The sequence below is a fragment of the Helianthus annuus genome, chromosome 14 (assembly GCF_002127325.2).
Source record: "Helianthus annuus cultivar XRQ/B chromosome 14, HanXRQr2.0-SUNRISE, whole genome shotgun sequence".
In the NCBI taxonomy this organism is placed as follows: domain Eukaryota; kingdom Viridiplantae; phylum Streptophyta; class Magnoliopsida; order Asterales; family Asteraceae; genus Helianthus; species Helianthus annuus.
The window spans coordinates 6,527,342-6,542,524 of NC_035446.2; the positions used below are offsets into that span (position 1 = coordinate 6,527,342).

Genomic DNA, 15,183 nt, shown 5'->3' on the forward strand with positions numbered 1-15,183 from the left:
AGTTTATATTAGGTTTTGGACCTTTACAGGTCACTTGGGCCAAGCTTTAGGCCATGTGGGCCAAGCAGGCCCAAGGGGAGCCCATGTAGGGACTTGGGCTTAAGTTAGTATATAAACAAGTTTCTAACTTGTTTTAGGGTTGGATCTTCACAGTTACAAAATTCCTCTAGAGTTAGAGAGAGAGGCGATTGGTTGCAAGCTTGTACCAGACGATTTTGCTAGTTGATAGTAATAGAATCGTGTGCAAGTTTAAAGGTGATTCGGTATTGTGTTCTTGTTTTTCATATTTTTCGGTTTATCTTGAATCATCTTGTGATTGGATTCCGCACTCTCACAAGATTAGGTTTGATATCATTGAAAGATCCGTTTCACGGGACTTACAAGTGGTATCAGAGCCTTTAGAACCTATTTCTAGGCTCGGTGTGATATCAAGGATTCAAGATTTCGTTATTTTTGGGTTGGTGTTCTTCGCGTTCTTCGTGTTCTTGGTGAATGTTCATACGATTTTTATCAAAATTCGTTATAGTTTGGTATTTTGATCTTATTGGAAGTTGTTAATGGATTAAGGATATTGTTTTATTTTTGAAAAGATTTGAAATTAAAAATTGTTTTGAAAATTCCTTTATTTTCGAACAGTTTCCTAACAAATCTTTTTAAAAAAATTTCAACTATTTCCTAATTTTAAAAATCACATTACCAGTTTTCATAATTCAAAAAATTTTAAAATTATAGTAGTGGTCTTTTCCTTTCTCTTGTTTCCAAAAATTTCAAAATTCGAGTCCACTGTTTCCAAAAACAGATTTCGGGTATCATCTTTCCAAAAGTCTGACTCGCAACCTACAATCAACAGAAGACATCATCATCATCATCCACTCGCAACCTCCATCAAGTCGCAACCGCTCTCACGGTTTCGAGTTATCCCGTATTGAGTCGCAACTTCCATTGTCGCAACCACGGTTTCGAGTGCATCACTCCACAGTCGCAATCAAGGTCTCGGTTCTTCACGGTATTGTTCCGACTCGCAACCTCCGGACTCGCAACCTCTATTCATTGCTCACAACGTCTCGAGTCGCAACTACGGTTTCAAGTCGCAACCTTGTCTCTGTTTTACCGTCTTGAGTCGCAACCGACAAGTAAAGACATCACTGTTCAGTCGCAACCTTCGTTCTCGTCGACCACTCCGATCATCGTCACGTGCAATCAGCATCCATAATCACCCATCGTGTCTCTAATCTTCATCCATCCGTCATATTAATCATCATCTTTCACCGGAAACCTGCAACTCCGGTCTCCGTTCATCAAGACATCATCACGTTTTCATCTTCCGTCATTGTACATCAGATCATCATCGTTGTTCTACTGTTATTCTTCCTCTCCGGTTCAACACAATATCAACCAAATTGAACCGCTGTCAACCATCACCTGCAACTCCGGTCACCTCCTCCGATCTCTGTCGCCGACCAACTTCTCCGTTGCCGACCAACTTCTCCGTCGCCAGCCAACGTATCTCAGTTCATCATCGTTCAACATCACAGCTCATCACCATTGTTTTTTTGTTCTTGTCGGCTGAACTGAAAAATTAGGGTTGTTGTTGACGTTTTGAACGAAGAAGACAGGCAACTGTGTAGTTTAGTTTTTTTTTTAATAATAATAATAATAATTATAAAATCAGCAATCATTATATAATTATTATTAATCAAAATGTCATCATAATAATAATATTATTAATAATAATAATAAGTATTCTTTTATTATAAAAATTAATTAATTTAAAAAAAAAGGGGGTTTATTTAAAAAAAATAAAAAAAATATAATAAAATAAAAAAAATATATAATAAAATAAAAAAAAGGGGGTGGGTTTGTTTGTTCGGTTGTGTTAACGGTTTTGACAGGTTTTTGAGGTGCGGTTCAGAAAGCGGGCTCGATTCGCGTGCAAACGGGTTTGAGTTAGCGAATACACGGGTTCTCGCTTTGAGCTTGTGTTGAGGAAATAGTAAAAAGCGCACATTTTGGGAGATCAAATCTTACAATGTCTTCTAAAAGAGAGATGCTTGAGCAGAAATTCGAAGGGTTCAGTTACTCATACGGTGAATCTATAGATGCAGTGATTGGCCGGTTTGTTGAACTGCTTTCTGAAATGGAGAAGGCAGAAATGGTGGTGTCTCCTCGCATAATCAACAGAAAGCTTCTGGAGGCTATAAAAGGGATTCCAAATCAGGCGAACTGTAGTTGGTTTATGAATGTTAATGAGATAATAGTGACAACCGACGGCAACTGTTACAAAATGAAGTCAGATGAGCTGATCTCTCTTATCAAATCCTATGGCAATGCTGACTCACCACAAAATTCAGCATCTATGTTTAACAAACCCATGGCTCAAGAAGTTACTCGTGATCGTGAAGAGATACTTTCTGTATTTTGCACTCCTGAGTGTAGAAAAAGAAATGAGGCATATCGATTACACAACGCTGAGTTGGTTCAAGACTACAACGACATAAAAAATAAAAATTTTACTTTATCAAAGAATGAAAAGCTTTATAAAGATAAAATTGAAGCTCAGCGAAAAGACATCATCAAACTTAAGGATGATGTTAGTGTAAAAACAGCCCAACTCTTCATGGTTCAAGAAAAACTATGCGATGTGACTAAGGAACTGGAGGATATCAGAGAGAGATATCAAATTAATGAGCTCAACATTAAGAAATTTGATTCTTCCAGTAAATTAGTCAAAAATTTGTGTGATCAACAGCTTGCGTACAAGGAAAAGAAAGGACGTGGTTTGGGTTATAATCAGACTCCTCCTCCCTACAATGATAATTATACTTATTTACCCATGACTGAGGAGGAGCTGATGAATGAAAGTAAAATGACTTACGGTCCTAAAACTGATAAGTCATCAATCAACAGCAGACCTGTTGATAAACGACCGACTCCTCCAATAAATTTTGTTGCTAAGGGTACAATTGATTCTAACGTTTCTTCATCATGTGCAGATGAAGTACCTGAAGTACCTGAAGTGATGTGGGGCGATATGTTTGGGAATGAACCAGATGCAAATTCAGATTTTTCTAAAAACTCAATAAATGAAACAGCTTCTAAATCTGTTTTTGGACCAAACTTTTTTACGTCGTTATTTGGTTCTTTTTCAGTTGATAATAATTCTGATGTTTCCTGTTCAACAGCAACTAAAGCTGAACAAACAAATGAAAGTGAGAGTGAAGATCAACAATGTTCTGATTATTCTTCTGAAATTGTTTCTGTAAATGTCCCTGATAATGTATCATGTGGGACCACTGAAACACACTCTTAAACGGATCAGGAGATTTCTTTCAAAAACAAAGCTGCCAGTGAACCATTCTTGGACACAAATGGTTCATGTGCTGATAACTCGTCAAATGATTCTGCTAAAGTTTCTGGTATTTCTTCCGACAAACCAGAACTCCCGGATCCTACCAAAGCTTTTGAAGAGAAGACTGACGTGAACAAGGCTCCAAATGCGCGAGCTGAACAATCTGAACCTTCGGTTCGTGGTGAAAAGGTTCAAATCAAGAAACAAGAGCCAAAACAAGTAGGTAAAGGACGCGGAAATAAGAAGCCTAAACATCAAAGACGATCAGGCTCTCCACAGTCCTCAACGGGCAGCAATAGTCATCAAAAGGCCCGTGATGTGAAAAATTCCTTTGTTAAGCCAGTCAGTAATGGCAAATGTGAAAAATATGTATTTGACTGTGCTAACAAAGCTTTCGGAAAGACTGGTGAGATTTCTGTACATGACGTGCAGTCTACTCACAACAAGAAAACTCAGAAGAAATCTCCACCACAGAAGGCCCCTGCAAACGACAAGTATAGGCATCCAAATTCATCGTCGTCTGCAAGAAATGTGCAACAAAATCAAGCACAGAAAGGACCGGTTCGTCCTTCAGGGTCTTCAAGAGCAAATCCAGCTGATCAGAATGCATTCTACGTAAAGAGACAAACATGCTTCAATTGCGGCATTGCTGGTCACATTGCTCGGAACTGCACAAATCGTCCCTACGTACCTTATTATATGCAAAATCAGAGGGTTACACCGAAGGGTAACTACCATTCCAAGCCGATGAAGGTATCATCACCTAAGGCAATGAAGAATGTGAATCCCAAGGTTAAACCTTCTGATGGGGATTGGAACGCTGCTAAAAACAAACGCAAAGCTGTTCAGGAACAAAAATCGGTTTTCAAAACTCACAAACCTGAACCAGTCAAAGTTGCTCAACCTAAGGCAACAAACACGTTAGTTAAGCTGAAACAGATTTGGAAACCCAAATCTAAAGCAGCAACGTCTCCAATCCTTGAGACAAAAGGGGACTTATGTTTAAAGGAAGTGTCTTATTTTGATGCTTCAGGTAAACCCAGGACCACGATGGCCTGGGTACCAATGTCTTACTAATCTCCTTACTTTTCAGGAACAACCAAGGAGGAGCTGTTGACAATCTCTGGAATGTTGATAGCGGTTGTTCCAGAGATAAAACGGGTAACATTTCACTGTTGCAAAAAAATTCAAATTTTTTTTACAGATGATATGTTTCCTTTGGAGGAGATAAAAGAAGTAAGAAATGATCAGCAAAAGGTACCGTTTAAATTCAGTACTTTGATTTGAATTTGATTAGTCTTCAATCTGATGAAAGAACGGTTAAGCAAAAATATTTTTCTCTCTTTTTCTTAGTTTATAACCTTGTATATAGAGTGTCCTTTCTCTTGTAAAGGGTAAATTTGCGCAAAAATCCAAGATTTATGCACAAATTTAGGGGGAGAGAGAGACATATATAGAGTTTAGGGGGAGAAAATGAGAAAAATACAAAAACATTAGAAAAATGAAAAAGCCAAAAAGAAAAATTGCATGATATGGGAAGTGAAATAAATGTTCGTGTTAAAGGGTTTGACTAACACATGTAAGGTGCCATAGCTGAAAAGACTAGGATCTACTGCGATATGTCGATAGGCTTGACGCTCAACATGATAAAAGATACTAAGTGATATAAACATAACGAACTATGTACCATGTGGGTAACATACCAACGGTGTATGATTTTATGGTCTTAAATCTTGCATTGATAGATAGCCAACATCTGAGGTTTCGGGTCTTTATATTGTTGAATCATCCGGGGATACCTTGGTTGTCCTTCTGCTTAGAACTAAAATTGTACATGACCCCAGGAAAGAAAGTCACTTGGAATTAGCTCATATCTATTTGAATGTCTGTATGTTTCCCGATACACACAATTTTGATCTAATTCTGAAATCTTCTCTGAAAAAGTCGTGTACCTCCTCTGCTGCATCCAGATATATGCTGACCTGGAGGTGCTAGGCAACGACAGCTTCTGCTGCATCCAGATACATGCTGACCTAGCTGTACGTTGTCGCGCTATAGATCTAATACACCCGAAAGAGGCCCTCTAGTGCCCAAAAGAAATACCAATAAACCTATATCAAATTGAGAAAAACTCATTTGATCTGTATATTATACCATCTCTGCAAAAGATCTATTCTGTTCTTTTCTCAACCTACTCCCAGTTAAGATTTCAGAAATCTGGATTGGACTTGTGAAATATGTGGTAGGGAAGATACTTGCATGATAGTGTGTGCTGTTTATATTTCCGGGATTTGATTAGTATTTATTTGGGTGTTCATTGTTAAGAAGTCAAAACATGATAAATCAGATTACATGCAGACTGCACAGTCAGGATATCTTAAAGGATGACATCAGTATACTCACCTGTTACGATGAATCGTTGTGCTTACCTTGATCGCGGGGGTATGCCTTGGAATGGGACACACGGGTATAATAGTATAATATCACCTTAAGCATATCATGAAGTTGAAAATTAAAAGTTGAGCGTTAAAGTTTAAGTGGACAAACATATTGGCAATCACATAGACCAGTTTGATTAGGCTCGTACTGAAAAGTGTTCCTTAGTCTGCCCGAGAACGAATTTTGATCCCATTGCAATTGTAATTGTATTTTATGGTAGTTACCATCTCTGCAAAAGATCTATTCTGTTCTTTTCTCAACCTACTCCCAGTTAAGATTTCAGAAATCTGGATTGGACTTGTGAAATATGTGGTAGGGAAGATACTTGCATGATAGTGTGTGCTGTTTATATTTCCGGGATTTGATTAGTATTTATTTGGGTGTTCATTGTTAAGAAGTCAAAACATGATAAATCAGATTACATGCAGACTGCACAGTCAGGATATCTTAAAGGATGACATCAGTATACTCACCTGTTACGATGAATCGTTGTGCTTACCTTGATCGCGGGGGTATGCCTTGGAATGGGACACACGGGTATAATAGTATAATATCACCTTAAGCATATCACGAAGTTGAAAATTAAAAGTTGAGCGTTAAAGTTTAAGTGGACAAACATATTGGCAATCACATAGACCAGTTTGATTAGGCTCGTACTGAAAAGTGTTCCTTAGTCTGCCCGAGAACGAATTTTGATCCCATTGCAATTGTAATTGTATTTTATGGTAGTTGTTTATATTTTGAGTTTTTTATTTTTTTTAGTTCTTAAAAATTAAAAATTAAAAAAAAAATATAGAAAAATTCAAAATCCAAAAATAGTGTCTTGTTTTTCTAAAATTAAAAAATATAACCGTTCTTGAAGGTTTGACTGATCATCAAAAATTGAAAGAATTTAAATTGTGAAATTTGATGTACCTAGTGTTCATGTGGTACTCTCCCTGTTGCATAAGAAATGTTTGCTTATGAGTTTGTGAGCATGTGCAGAACTTGATTTTAATCAAGGACAGGGGTTGATGAAGATTGAGATGATGTTTGTTGCTGAAGAAGCCCAAAGCATCACAACAACAAGATGTACCTGAGTCAGAAGAACCGAATACGAAACGCCGTCTGACAATGAAAGTGCATTTAAAGAAGTACCGTGAACCTGCTTGAAAGACAAAGACTGAAGAAGAAAAGAGCTGCTGAGAATCCTCCTCTCACATTCTTTTTGACAAAGATATTTTCAAGCAAACGCTGATCGTGATCCTGATATGAAGCTAACCACAAGAGCTGAAGAAAGAGACCCAGTGCTGAGAGTTCAGAAGTCAAGAACTTCCACAACATCTGCAGCATAGTGACAACCATAGATTTCATTGAAGACGTTGCTGAGTTCAAGTTATGAAGATAATTTGATAGCATCAGTCTAGGGGGAGATTGTTAGGCCCTAAAGTGTGAGACTGACGCATCAAATTAATACAACGGACTATGGTTACGAACTGGGCTTTACCGGGTTAGTTTATATTAGGTTTTGGACCTTTACAGGTCACTTGGGCCAAGCTTTAGGCCATGTGGGCCAAGCAGGCCCAAGGGGAGCCCATGTAGGGACTTGGGCTTAAGTTAGTATATAAACAAGTTTCTAACTTGTTTTAGGGTTGGATCTTCACAGTTACAAAATTCCTCTAGAGTTAGAGAGAGAGGCGATTGGTTGCAAGCTTGTACCAGACGATTTTGCTAGTTGATAGTAATAGAATGGTGTGCAAGTTTAAAGGTGATTCGGTATTGTGTTCTTGTTTTTCATATTTTTCGGTTTATCTTGAATCATCTTGTGATTGGATTCCGCACTCTCACAAGATTAGGTTTGATATCATTGAAAGATCCGTTTCACGGGACTTACATTCTTATTTGTAACAGGTTTAGGTGATAGCTTTTATGTTCGTCTGCTTCAATCTGGTATGTTTAATTTCCATTTGGTTAAATATATTTCTTTTAGTTTATAGTTTATGCATCATTTTGGTTAACAATACATTTTAGCTGAACTAAGGGATCTTATTACTCCTTAATCAACTTTGATTTCCCAATTTGTTCATACCGTCATCATTCAACTTTTTATCTGAAAGACCTAGGAAATTAAACCACACTGTGAAACTTTTGTCTGGCACCTATTTAAAGTTTGCTGTAGATGAGAGTTTTTTGGTCTAAATGTTTTAAGTTATATAGAATTAAAACTACCTACGTGAGAACTTTTTGGGTTTTCACTTCACTTAATCACAAAAATTTTATGTTTTATTATTTGTCTAAATTCTTTTATCAAGGTTTCTTAGTTTTTGCAAAAGTAAATCGTTTTAATAACTGGTGCAACTTTTGCTAAACAACAACTTTATATACAAAATTTTTGGAGCTTTAGCTGCACAAAGATCATCAAATATCCGGTTTTCATACAAGTCTGCTTCCAGAAGAGTTCGCATGGAAAACAATCACCACAGCGATGCAAGAGGTGCTCTTATCGTTCTAGAAGGTTTGGATCGAAGTGGGAAGACCTCATAGTCTGGTAGGCTTGTCTCTTACTTAAATGGTCTTGGGCATCCAATAGAGAATCATGGCAGTTTCCAGTTGTCGAGAAAATGATTTCAGCGTATCTTTCCAATGAATCTCAGCTGGATGATCACATAATTCATCCTCTTTTTAGTGCAAATCGTTGGGAGAAAAGGTTAGTTAGCCCTTTTTCTTCATGTAATTGCATTATACCGCAAAACTGAATTTATTCCTTGAAACTGTTATAATCATTTTTTTTTGGTTCAGATCATTGATGGAGGCTAAGCTAAAAAGTGGTACTTCTTTGATTGTTGATCGATATTCTTATTCAGGGGTTGCCTTTTCATCTGCCAAAGGTTTAGATATTGAATGGTGTAAGGTAAGAATCATGCTTTAATCCAGTTAGTTTTTTTTAGTTGTTTGTGATATTTGAAAAACACGATTATTGTTGTGCACTATGGCATATTTGTTTATATTTTTACACTATGGCATATCGTTCTTTTATAGATTTTAGATTTTAAGAAGGTAATTATTATTAGAGTGAATTGCAAGAATTGTCTTTTATTTTTATGCCTCTTTGCAGACGGTGTCCTTTATGTTTAAAATTGACGAGTTTTGTCCTTTATGTTTAAAAATCAAGCACGTTTTATCCTTTGAGCCTAACTCAGTTAAATTTCTTCGCTAAATCTGATCATGTGCCTTGCACATGAGGGTATTTTTGTCATTTCACATTTACAGGGACTAATTATGTAATATATATAAAACTATTCTCTCTCCCCTGCTTCGTTAAAATGACAAAATTACCCTTATATGCAAGGCATATGACAAGATTTAACGAAAAAACTAACTGGGTTAGGCCCAAAGGGTAAAATGTGCTTGATTTTTAAACATAAAGGACAAAACTCGTCAATTTTAAACATAAAGGACACGCCTGCAAAGAGGCATAAAGATAAAGGACAATTCTTGCAATTCACTCTTATTATTATATACATGCTTTGGTGTAAGTTAACTTTTGTTTGCTTTGTACATACTTTAGTGATGAGGCAATCGATATCAAATATGACGTAACAAGAGTGTAAACCATGAGGTGAGTTGATTAAAGGACACTTGAGGGACCTAGAAAGAAGAATATTTGAGGTGAGTTGTTTATCTTAATAGCATTTCTTTATCTTACTCTTCTAGCAGAGTTTATTTTTTATGTGTTAATGTGTTTTGTTGAATTTTGTGACCTTGGAATGGCATGTAATAGTAGGTAATTAAAGTTAAGTGTTAGAAATATCAAATGGTTGGTAAAAACGAGGTAAAAAGTAGGTCGATTGGTGGGTGTAAATGGAATGAATTTTCCCAATCCCTAAAGTAAAAGACGAAGACAGCGAGTGACGTGTTTCTGAGGAGGTAAACCTAGGATCCAGCTGGATGCACCGGAAATTGTTGATACGCTTTTGCTCTTAGTATAGTTTGTAATGCCATTATTAGTATCAATAATGATTATGTTGTAACAAACCTGGAGATTAGCAAAATAGTTTATGAAACTTAAATTTGATTGCATACCAGAAGTTAATGAATTAAATTTAGGTTGCAGCCCAAAATCTATAAGCTCACTAACTAATTTGCACCCCAAACAAATAGCAAAATAGCCGCCCAGTAATAACTTGCAGAGTTGCAGCCCATAGGTTAGCAAAATACAAGCCCATTAATAATTTGAAGAGTCGCAGCCCAAAAATTAGCAAAAATAGCAGCCCAGTTATCTTCAAATGCGTTATAAGTTATTAGCATTGTAGTTGAATGATGTGATGCCGCTAAAGTTTTGAAAAACAACATGGTTAGTAAACAATAGGTTGATTGGTGGTGGTGCAGTCACCATGCGTGACTTGCTTGAGTTGTTCCGCCCGAGGTAATACACTATCTTGAGAACGTAAGTCTAAAATTATTGCTCTTTTTTGCTATTATTAAAGGAATCCACTCGCTATTAGTTCCAATGTGAATTATAAAATTGCTGGTAACTTGCTTCTTATTTATAAATTTTTAGTTATGTTTGTCTATGTGTTTGATGATATTCATCCAGGTGTCAAATAGGCTGTGATGAGTTGAGTGAAAACCGTCTCTTGATGTGGCAAAATCCGAAGACAATAGGTGCGAGTTTCTCCACTTGCAACTTCTATTGCAACCATGGTCGTCTAATAGACAAATTTGCACCAAAAAGGTCGGTCGGGTAATGGACCAAAAATGTCGACTTTTAATATCAGTAAGTCTTTCACTTATGTGATAGGAGGTTTTACGTATTAAAAAATAATACGGGCAACTTTCAACCCGTTTGATCTGGTTTTTCAGCTTTTTTATTTTAACAATTAGCGGTATAAGTTGACCCTATTGCGTTTTAGATTTGTGATATTTTTAATATTTTAACTTGCCTCTCCTTTTTAGAAGTCGTGAAAAAGTCATGAACTAAAGTGTAATTATTTTTATGTGGTATGCAAACAAATATTCTTTATCATATTCTTATAACAATTGGCGGGCTTGTAAGTGCACAATATAAGAATATTGTCTAAAGGATACGCTGATAAGTTCTCAACTCCCTTAATTTATATTAATTATTGCATATTTAGAAGTGTATTTTTTTTTTTTACTTTGGTGTCCTTGGAGCATTCACATCCTAGGCTCCTAGCCACCAGAATCTGTGAGAAGAGGTTTTCATATTATAAAAGGTATAAAAGATGGTTGTGAGTGGAGGAGAGTGAAAATGTTACTATTCATTTCTATATTTGAGGGGACACTGTTCACACTCTATAATTTTTTAATATATTTTGAAAGTGATTGTGCTTGGAAGTGACAGAAAAGATAATGATAAATGTATAAAAAAATATTATTTAATTGAAAGGAGAGAGAAAAGATAGTTTTTTTAGCGTAATTATAGGTAAAAAATGATGGATAGAATATGAATGCTCTTAGAAGATAAAGCACGAAGAGTTTTCTGACCAAAATAGAATTTTGGAAGTTCATCGCTATTCAAAGAGAGATTATAACCAAAATTCAAACTACAAAAGCGTGTTCCAAACTTTTTAAACTATAAAACATGTAACATTATATGTATCCATATATTTAATTGTACCTCCACATCATCATTAATGCATGTAATTTTTTCTTTCAAACTATATGTATACGTCATACTGTGTATAAAAAGTAAGGAGTAAAGGTTTTTTTTAATGTCCGTTAATTAATATTAATATTAATATCTATTAATAAAGCTTTGGAAATGAATAGTGGCTGGCCGATTTCCATTGGACCGCATGTTTTTAAAACACGTGTCCTATCTCTGTTAACCTTATGCCACACATAAAATAAACACCCGTTAAAAACCCACAGCACCTTCTCTAATCTCATTTTTTCTTCTGATTTTCCACCGGTTGAAGATGACTGGTCTTTGTTGGAAGATCATCATTTTTCTCTCTCTAAAATGATCGATTGCGTCTCTGATTTGATGTATTTGTTGTGGTGGAACACCCACCTTTGCTGGGTTTGGTCGATCATGTGGTCTGCGGCGATGTTAGTTTCGTCATGAAACACCGACAGCTGCGTTAGGGTTCATGATTGTGGTCTGCGGCGATGTTTGTTTCGTCATGAAACACCGACGGTTGCGTTAGGGTGCACGATTCCTTCTTCAACTGAATGCGTTCTTCTCTAGAGACACCACAGGTAACGCTACTTTTATTCACCTCATCATTTGATTTAGGCTTAAAGATATATTTTGATATGTGTTTGCTGGTGTTTGAATTTGTATCAGGTGAACCATTGTTGCTCATGTTTGTTTCACACCCAAAGAAAGAGAGAGATGGAGATGCACGGTGCTCCTGCGCCTACTTCGGTGAACAGCGTCCTCTACTTCGTATTTTAAACACAAGGGTTTTGCGAAAGCCATGGGTCGGAATCGGAGATCCGCCAGCTTGCGCCACGGTAGACACATTTTTTATCTCAGCTGAGTCTGCTTCAGCTTCAGCTTTGTGCGTACCTTGATCTATGGTATGATTAGAGGAGTTGCTTTTGATTTATTTTGTTAATTGGTATGATTATTTATGTCTTTTTTTTATTATGATGGTTGATTGAAGATGGGTGTACTTATATTTGTGAGTATGTTTATGTAATATTTAGTTTTAGGGGCTGCCCTAATTTTGATATGATTTGGGGTGTGTAGTTTATTTAAGCTATTGAATATGTGTTTCTAAACTTAAAATGGAAGAGTAATATGTTATAGAAGTAAGTTTAATGCAAACTTGTACATATGTAAAATTCATCATGCTTGAACTCAGCTATAAATAGTCTACTACCCACTTAGTAGCTGGTGTGTGTGTGTGATATATATTATCTGGTTAGGAAAAAAGGATTGTGATTCTTCAAAAGATCCGAATCTAATGTGATAACAAAATGTTGTCAAATGTGGCATCAGAGAATATTTTTCTCTGATGTGGAGGTGATAAGGAAAAGGAACCTCTTATAAGGACGTAAGTGGAGGTCTCTTGACATTAAAGTGACAAAGTGGAGTTTTGTTTCTACACATATACGTTCTTAGGATGCTTTTTGGATAAGATTTATGCAATACCTTTTAACTGGGATATTGGGTATAACCATGTGTTACCACATGCTTCTAGCGCACCATAGTCTCAGGCTACCTAAATGGCTTGAATACACATGTGATTAATTGGGAGTTCAAGCTATCCAGGTCTGGTCTGATCTTATCTAACCTTTTTAATTTGGTTTTATAACTGTTAATTCTTTCTTGTCACTTCATTTGGAAATACATTACTGTACATAATTGGCTTGCAACACTAACAAAAGACTCACTGATTTTTTAGGGATCCAACATATTGGGTGAGTATCCATGGCTATCATCATTAGTATGTTGATTTGGAGAATGATCCACATACTCTGACTTACAGATTTTGGTTTACTCGTTGGTTATTTGACATTAGCTACATTATGGAGAAGGTGAATAGTTATAATGTTATCCAACTTCATGTCGTTTATATATCATTAATCTAAACTCTTTTCATGTAATTAATTTATAATTATATGACTTTCAGTATAAATAACATAAAAATTGTAGAAGATTTAAAAAGCCAAGCGTTCTATAGGTTCCACCGTTTTTCATCGGGCCAGACAAAGAGATAGTTGCAGCATAGAGAGATAGAGAGCCAGATAAATCTTTCATGAAGAAACAAGAATGACACATCAATATATTGGATGAATTCTGGTGACAAGGATGATGATGGTGGTAGTTGTATCAGTGGAGCAACGGTAGTGCCTGCTAATAGAAATGATGGTAACCGGTTTGAGACGAGTGGTGGAGGCGGTAAAGGATTTGATCTCCTCCGGCGAGTTTTCCGACTATCATCGGTAAGAATCATCCCACACTTGAAATATATACTAATTATAGAATCCGAAACATAAGATTGTAATCTGACTATTGATGTTTTAGAGGTTAATAGATGTTGTTGATGGTGAATCCCGGTTATAAAAGTGAGGGGATGCCATGTTAATGTTCGGTGCAGTTAATGGTGGCTGGTTGTATATAATGGTTGTTAACAACCGTAGAACAGTAGTGATAGGAGGAAACGATGATGGAGTTCTGGCGAATGGTTGTGGTTGTGCCCGATTGAATCAGTGGTGGTTATTTGGTTAGTTCCTTTTACTTTTTATTCTTTTGACAAAATTCAATTCCGATACTTCAAAGTTCACATGTGTTTACAAATTATGATTCCTATGATTTTTTTTCCGAATCAAAGAATAAAGAGTTTTATGAATCAAGCTCCACTAATACTGTCACCACCACAACCTCTGCCCACCCCACTCTTGAAAAAAAATTATGAACAAAAACTCAAATACACTTGTGTCCAGATTGCCTATAAGATATAATTTAAACTGTTATGATGTTTTGGTTGCCGTAGATTGGAAATTAACTATATATGATTCGGTTGCAGTGCCAAGTATTTTCTGAAAAATCTTATTAATTTGTTGTTAGTTACTTTATTAAGTAATGGAACCGAACATGTTAGGTATTTTGGTCGGTGTTTGCGTCATCAAAAATTTTATCAAATTATTGATATCATCATCATCATCCAAATGTTGATTTATAATCCTAATCTTCAACCATTCATAGGTTATTATGTTTATGTACAAAGTAGATACTTTGATTATGTGATTTTATTAATATTCATGATGAACGTTATAAAGTTTACTTTTATGGAATGTGGTAGATATTGGCTCTAGAAGTTGTATAACAGGAAGAGAGCATTATAATGTAGCCATAATATAAATTAATGTTATGCAACTTCATACAGGTATAAACATTTATTAGTTAGCTCATCCTCTGGCATACTTTGACTTTCAAAGTCAAACAACCTATTTTTTCCTTTAAAACTGATTCAAGAATCTAGCTTATTAGGAACACTAACAACTTTGTTAGTGTAAGTAGGGTAAACACTATTCGATGATTTTAGCCTGTTGTACTCTACATATTCCGATTGACATGTTAATAAAAACAATTGTTGATATATTTTTTGGTGTTATTGAGAGACATCGATAATCAACGTTTGTTTCCATCCTAAGTCGTCAAGGAAAGAAGGCGTGACGACACCAACAACTTTTGTGCAAAGATTAACATGTTGGGACCTTTTGATGTTTAGTATCAAACTATGTAAACATTAAACCCCCAAAACCAAACATGTGACGTGGGAAATCTATAAACAACATTTTAATGGTTTATAATCATATATGCTAACCACAATGTAAATCGCGCAACGCGTGACGAGGAATCTATAAACAACGTTTTAATGGTTTATAATCATATATGCTAACCACAATGTAAATCGCGCAACGCGCGAAGAGGAATG

The 15,183-nt window shown here is 35.9% G+C and overlaps 2 long non-coding RNA genes across 6 annotated transcripts; both read left to right on the forward strand.

Annotated features, from left to right (window-relative positions):
- The first annotated feature begins 8,161 nt into the window (after positions 1-8,161).
- LOC110908009 lies at positions 8,162-10,625 on the forward strand. The gene is made up of 4 exons (XR_002574100.2): positions 8,162-8,474; positions 8,567-8,678; positions 9,336-9,436; positions 10,365-10,625. It is a non-coding gene; the product is annotated as an uncharacterized LOC110908009 (long non-coding RNA).
- A 1,002-nt stretch (positions 10,626-11,627) lies between these two features.
- LOC110908008 lies at positions 11,628-14,026 on the forward strand. Of its 5 annotated transcripts, none has more exons than XR_004878671.1 (5): positions 11,628-11,992; positions 12,081-13,162; positions 13,231-13,279; positions 13,375-13,687; positions 13,770-14,026. It is a non-coding gene; the product is annotated as an uncharacterized LOC110908008 (long non-coding RNA). The 5 variants fall into 5 exon arrangements; XR_004878670.1 differs by having other exon boundaries at positions 12,081-13,013; positions 13,147-13,279; positions 13,426-13,687; XR_004878669.1 differs by having other exon boundaries at positions 11,633-11,992; positions 12,081-12,316; positions 13,147-13,279; positions 13,426-13,687.
- The last annotated feature ends 1,157 nt before the right edge of the window (positions 14,027-15,183 follow it).